Source organism: Tupaia chinensis, unplaced genomic scaffold (assembly GCF_000334495.1).
Source record: "Tupaia chinensis unplaced genomic scaffold, TupChi_1.0 Scaffold000037_18, whole genome shotgun sequence".
Taxonomy (NCBI): Eukaryota; Metazoa; Chordata; class Mammalia; order Scandentia; family Tupaiidae; genus Tupaia; species Tupaia belangeri.
In genome coordinates this window covers 19,025-26,251 of record NW_006159476.1, presented here as the reverse complement: position 1 = coordinate 26,251, position 7,227 = coordinate 19,025, and the positions used below count along the sequence as shown (strand labels likewise).

General features: G+C 46.8%; 1 pseudogene; it reads left to right on the top strand.

The window, feature by feature from the left end:
* Nucleotides 1-5,588: 5,588 nt before the first annotated feature.
* On the top strand, nucleotides 5,589-6,033 carry LOC102500343 (ubiquitin-conjugating enzyme E2 D3 pseudogene; annotated as a pseudogene).
* Nucleotides 6,034-7,227: the final 1,194 nt, after the last annotated feature.

The following is a 7,227-nucleotide window of genomic DNA, read 5'->3' as shown; positions in this document are numbered from 1 at the left end:
ATCCCTAGTGCAATGACTTGTGTGGCCTGCTCTCTGGCCTCTGACCCCTGGCCCCATCTTTCTGCAAGTCTCCAGATCACCCCGAGCCTGAGGCAATAGTACCAGGACCGTGGAACCTTGGCTTTCCTCATATTTTAAATAGAGCTGTTTGTGTAATTAAAAAAAAAAATAAATAACAAGATCTCTTATAAACCCCGTTTTACATTTGAAACATTAAGATCAGAGAGAAGAACCTCAGCCAGGTGGAAATGGGGAAGGGAGAATCTAGGACCTGAGCTCCCAGCCTCCTCCTTGAGGCCTGCTTGCCTCGTCCCACCCTGCCCTTTCATCTGCTCGTCAACTCGCAAGAGCCACACAACAAAGCCTGGGAGACAAAGCAGTTGCCCAGTGTCTCATGGCTGGCTGGAATGTGTGGGTGAAGTGTTTGAACTCAGGTCTGCAGACTCAAGTCTTCGGCTGCACGTCGGAGTGCTTTGCGGCTGCTCTGCTTGGGCTCTTGCTGGGACTGGCGTTAAGAGAGACTTGTCGACCTCAGTTCTTTCCCTGGCCCAGTGACACTCGTAGACCAGGCCTGGCACAGGACTCAGTCGCCATTTGCTGGATGAACGAACATGTGCCCGCTACTTGCCTCACATCTTTCGGTCGCAGTGTCCGTGGTACGATGTTATGGCGGAGACGTTTCTCCCTAAAGCGCATTGGACAGTCAAGTGAAAGTCCATTGACCACGCTCTATTTTAGAGAGATTTCAACCCCTGAGTGGATGACAGTGGAGATCGGGACAGGAAATCAGGTATGCAAATGCCTTCGAAGGCTGCCGGAGAGCTCTTCATTCCGGGGATTTATTAGCAATTCATACCTGCTTTCTCTCATGCGCCCTGTTGTACATTTCTGCTGCGTTTAAGTTGAATGCTCCATCCAGACAATTTGCAGTACAGACATAACAGTCAAATGAAAGCCAGTGAAGAAGCAGTTTTTTGTTTTGTTTTGTTTTTTTAATAGTGAAGCTTAAGTGGCTGGGCAAATTAAGCCCAGGCAGCCAGAGCAGCGACAAGTTGTCTGTGTGCAAATAGACCCTTGTACCACTGGTGGAAGCCAGGGCGCCATGGAGGCATTTCAGGTAACTCGTTCAAACCTTCCAAAAGGGTAAGCCAGAGGCAAGATTAGATGGGACTCATCCTTTATCCAGCACGGAGAACACAGGCAGCTGCAGGGGCTGCTGAGGAAGAAACAGGCTTGGTTTCCAGAAAGGCCTGCTTCCTGACAGTACCGAGGGCCGCTTCCCATGGGACCATGAGGCCCTGCTCTTTACTCAGGGCACCCATACCTCGTGGCAGGTTTGCACCAGAGAAAGAGCGCCAGGCTCCCCCTACAGAAAGAAGTGCTTTGGAGTGGGTGCTGGTCTTGCTTGGCTGGCATCACCTCCTTCCCTTCCTCAGATTGTACCTTCCTCATTCTCTCTGATGGGCTTTCTCTCGCTCATTCTCAGTTTAGATTTTAGGTGAAGATGACTCCTTGTCTGGTTCTAGGGAAAAACCATGCCAGACCGTATGGCCTAATAGCCTTGTGGCCAGAGTCACATGACTCAGACTAGCCAATCAATGCCAGGATGGAGCTTCTGGCATAGTCATGAGTGAAAGGGGAGGTCCACGTGAGGACAGAGCCAGAAAAGTTAGACGAAGCCAAAGAAGAGGGAGAAGACAACCAAAGAGCTGGCCTCGCCACGCCTGGATGAGTGTTACCACTGGAGCTTGCATTAGATGAGCCAATAAATGGCCTTGCTTTGCTGAAGTGCATTTAATTTAAGGGTTCTATTATTATTTATACATACTACTCAAATCCTTTCTTGATAGTTGTTTTATACTTTCCAAATATTTGATATTGAAAAATCAACGTCTGGCGAGCCTCTGTCTTACAATGCCTTGGTAAACACATCGATACAGAGTAAAGAAGAACCTTGGGAACAGAATTGGAGCAGCAGAGGGCCTCCGAGGCCATCAAACCCACCATCTTTACCAACACGCTCATTCGTACTTTGCATTGTGGGATAAGGGCTGTGAACTGTCAGTCCCTTTTGACCCTATACTATGACTCTGGCCTAAAAAAATCATCCCAACCACTGAAAAGGCTGAATATTCACATATATATTCAAGAGCATTATGGAATACTCAAATATGTTTATTGTAGCATTACTGAGAAAAACAGGGCATCAGAAAAATCCTAAGTGTCCGATACTATGAAAACAGTTGGATAAATTTTACCACCAAAATGTTATATAATTATCAAAATTATGTTTACTAAATTTTCAATAACATCTCTACACCATAATGGTAACTGAAAAAAGCCAGGAAAAAAATGCATGTATGGTGATATCACACTATGGTAGAAAAAGAAAAAAATCACGACTAGGAAAAGAATCGAAAGCAGTTATCTTCAAATGCCAACACTGGTTATCGTCAAGTGGGGGGACGATAGAAGATTTTCTCTTCTTCTTTCTACTTACTCACGGAGCCTGCTTCTCTGTAGTAACCAGGAATGTTTTCAGAGAAGAAAGTGTGTAATTAAACAGTTCTAATAATTCTCTGCCGGCTCTGACAGAAGTCAGCCAGCCTTGACGGGATATGTCCAGGTTGACTCCTTCAGACTGTGCCGGTGGAACAGCCATGAAGCCCTCACATGGCAGGGCTATGTCATGGATCTCTCACCCACTGTAGGAGCTCAAATGGGAACGGATTTACGTTGTTACTGTTGATCTCTTTTATCTCTATGAGGCCAAAGCCTCAAATGTGCCTTCCCAGAAATGATGCTTTCAGGTACTTCTGTTCTCTAGGGGCCCAATGGATGTCCTCTAGACAGAAGCAAGAGTCCAGGTTCCAGAGAGCTCACCATTCTTGAATAGACCAGTAGACGGCTCTGAAGGGAGCCCAGAGTTTGTTCTTTCCCTTGTCAAAAAAAGAATCACTTCAGAAAGATCAACAGAGCAGGCCAAAGAAAGAGAAGCTAAGGGGCAGGTTGAGTCAAAGGACGTGGCCATGTCTGGTGTTAGTTGAGCTGGGCACGAAAGATGGCCCTAGAAGCAGGAACCTGGGGAAACAGTTCCCTCAAAATGCCGAACTTGCTATCACACTGAGCCCATCGGAAGCCATTTAGGCTGCCATTTTGTTTCTTGACCAATGAAATGAGGCATGTTCTGGGCCCCAGTGCTAGAACTAGACAGTGAATAGAGATGAAAATGTTGATTCCTGTGGAATTATCTAGGCAAGGCCTGCACTCTAGAAAGACCATGACGTGAATATGTGTTCCAGAGAAGACCGGTCACTGGGGAGGCTTTGTTTCCTTATAGTCTCAACTGTCCTTGGGACCAAATGGAAAACCGCACATTCTCTACAGAACTGTGAAGACAGCAGAGACCTCCCTGAGCTTCAAAGGCTCCTTCCTGAACATTTTCTTGTCTCTCTTTCATCAAAAGCGGATATTAAGAGGGACTGCGACACCGGTCACATCAGCCTCACAATGACTTTCCTACATGGCTATCCCCCCAACACACTGAGAACCTGACGTGTCAGCAGTGGGCAGAGCAGCTGATTCCACACCAGAAAAGGGGACACTAATCCTGCCCCATGTAGCAGCCAACGCGCAGGACTGTACACGCACCTAATCCTCGTAATTTTTTTTTGACGCTCTGAAATAGGTTCTACTAACTGTCTTTTCACCATTCAACACAGGAAGAAATTGAGATCTAGAGGGTTTAAGCAAAACGCCTGTGATCACATAGTTAGAAACAACTAAGGCGATTAAAACCTGAGGCAATCTGATCCCAAAGTCCGCACCCTAACTATAATACTCCGCTCTCCTGAAGTGTGAAACGTGAGCACACTTCCTTTACTGGGTTCTAGAAGAACAGTTTAAAATGAAGCCCCAAGTTCCAAGGGAAACACAGCATGCAAAGACTGTCCCCACAGCACCCTCTCACCATCCTCTATTCAAACTTCCATTTCCGGTCCAATTTCTCCACGAGCAATGAAAGGCATCTGACCCTGGCTAAGGACTGTCAGATCCCAGGAGACTTGTTTGGAGACAGGGAGAGTCTGGGACCTCACTTCATCGGCAGCCACTCAGGCTACCTTCACAGGGAGCCCTGGGAAGGGCCACAAGACCAGAGGGGTCCGCAGTGGTGGGGTTGGGAGAGGGTAGGAAAAGGTGAGGAGAGACCATCCGTACCCCCTGAGGTCAGCACCTAGGCAGGTGAGCCTTCCAGGAGGCACTTTGCAGATTTCCATCTCCAATTTCTACCCTGGTAGCTTGTCCTTTATGACCTAAGGAAACCAGGGAGTTGGGGAAAGAGGGGAGCAAGGTGTATAGCCCTCTCTCCTGCAGGGCAGGTCTAGTGTACCCTGGATGTGAATGGAGGACTTGGGCCTCTACACAGCCTCCTCTGGCAGCTCTCTCGGCACCTCTGCTCCTAAAACAGGAGAAAGACAGTGAGGGCTGAGGTCCCAGGGCAAGTAGAGCAGCCTCCTCTGTAAGAGAGAGAAGTTAGGTGAAGGGAACTGCACCAGGGAGCACCCCAGGAAGGAGACGGGGGAGAGGCAGGGCTCACAGCACAACCGCTATCCCTCCTAAATGCTCTGAAGGTGCATTTACAGAAGAGGGGTGCAATTCTGGGATGCCAGAAAGCAGAGCAAGTCTCCAAAGTGTTAAGCATCCTCTCCCAGTGCAGCTTCTCAGAAAGGGTATTATGTAAACATTCACCCATTAGAGGAAAAATGTACCCTCTCTGCACCCTCTCTGCCATTAACGACACGGCAGCCCTATTAAAATACAAGTCTGATTTGTGTTTAATGATCTTGAAAGGAAAGTAATTGCTCGAGTATTACCATCCAAGTGTTCTTAGAAGTGCAGGCAATATTTACAGTCAGATCGTCCTTTCCACGCAGCAGGCAGGCAGCATCCCAACTATTAGATTAGGAGCTGGGCCTGGGAAGGAGTGACCTCACCGATTGGTTTGAGGACCCTAAAGTCTTTCTTCTTTTCCACGCCCAGAAATGGCTAGGTCATGGCTCTGCCCTTTCCTTCAAGGACGGCAGTGTGGAGAGGAAGGATTTCGTGTGCATGTTAGAGTACCAGCATGGTGCTCCTTAGGACAACAGCAGCAGGCACTGTGTTGAGTTAGTATTCCAGGGATCTGGGGCAGGCAGACCACATCGATCCTGAGAGAAGAGTGAACACGGATGAAGAGGTGAGGGTCAGGAACAGGTCAAATGCAGTCGTAGCCCAAATGGATGGATCTAAATGTAAGCCTACTTGGGGCCAGATGGCTTGCAGTGACAAAACATGATGTTTCATGAGGCTGGCTCACATGGAAGGGGTCCCAGCTCACCTCAGAGACCTCCCTGTATACACTGGCACACATGGGCCCATGACCCAGAGCTGCTGGGGCCAGACCATGGTATCAACACCCTGTTGGGGATGCATGTCTCTCTCTCTTTCTCATGAAACAAATAAATAAGATTTAGAAATAAAATAATAAATAAATAAATAAATATGTATACATACCAAGATAGTGAGGAACCAGATGAAAAGCACAGACTATGGTGCTGAAACAGGTTAATAAGAAACTTAGTAACTTGGCCTGTGAGACCCTCCAGCACGGTGTTCTATAGGTCCAGTTAGAGATGATATGATTCATTGGCAGGCCACAACTATGGGACCCAATGACAGCCCATATAAAGGCAGTGTATTCTTTTTGACAATTCATTTTCCTAAAGACTACCCCTTCAAACCACCTAAAGCTACATTTACAACAAGAATTTAACATACAGATATTAACAGTAATGGCAGCAACTGTCTTGATATTCTGAGATCACAGTGGTCTCCTGCTTTAACTATTTCTAAAGTTCTCTTATCCATTTGTTCACTGCTATGTGATCCTAACCCAGATAACCCCCTATGCCATAGATTGCACAGATCTAAAAAACAGACAATGATAAGTACAACAGAGTATCTTGGGAATGGACTCAGAAGTATGCCATGTAATGCTACCTTAACAGAATAACCTGCATTACAGCTGGAACAAATTTTAAATTAAAAAAAAAAAAAGCCAGCCTATGTGGAAATGTCAATGCTCCTATCTGTGAGCAGCTCCAAGACTAGAGCACCCATTTGCAGATGTATGAAGACAACTCTACTATTATAGGAAATACCCAGCTCATGTAGGCAATGGCACAAACAGAATGATTAAGGGCACAGAGTCTGGAGACAGAACCCAGCTCAAATCCTGACCATCCACCAGCTGCATGACTATGAGAGAAACTAATAAGCTTCTTTGATCATCCACATCCTCATCTGAAAAAATAACTGGTAACTACTCATCTCATAGGGCAAACATAGGGATCCAAAGAGAGTCTGGAAGCAAAAGGCTTGGCACAGGCCTAGCAAAGTGTAGAAGCTCAGCAAATCTCCTTGGCATTATTAATATTAGAAAAGGTGAACACATGGGGCCAGTAGGTGCTGTAGTGGTTAAGATGCTGGACTCCCACGTGGTTAACTGTGGTTAAAGTCCCGGACCAGGTGGCTTGAAGATCATGCTGAGTGCATGTGCATGCATACCCAAAATCCCAAGAGGGAACTGGAGGAGAAGAGATTGGTGAGTAGTCATCTTCCTTGGGGTGTGATTTCTCACTTCCCCTCTTTCTGTCTCTCTCCAGCAAGTGCACATGCCCTTTGGCAAAAAAAAAAAAAAAGGGCATATCATGAAAAACCTATGCATGTATTTCAAATTATTTGATACCCAGCTAAATGTGCTCATTACTGATACTTCTGCATTTTGCACACTCAACATTGGTCATATCTTGGTCTCCTGACTATACATTTAGTTCTTGTCCAGGAGGAAATAGAAACCACTATAATTCTGCCCGTTTTACAGAGAACCAGGTGAGGACCTACCTTGCCACAGCCACCAGCCTCAGACAGACCTCAGACAGGACTGTGTTTGGTCTGAGCTGGCATTTCCTCTCCCAGACCACACAGTCTTCCCATCACCATCATGGCCAAATCTGGCCTTCTTGTCTTCTTTCTGAGCTAACAACCTGGGCCAGGTGGCAGAGACCCACAGTGGCGAGAATAGGAAGACAACTTTCCTGTGAGCCCAAAAGTGGCAAGGGAAAGTCATCTCCTGCTGTTCTCTGATCCTAGGGTGCTGTCCCCCAAAATGGCAGGTGGCAAAGACCC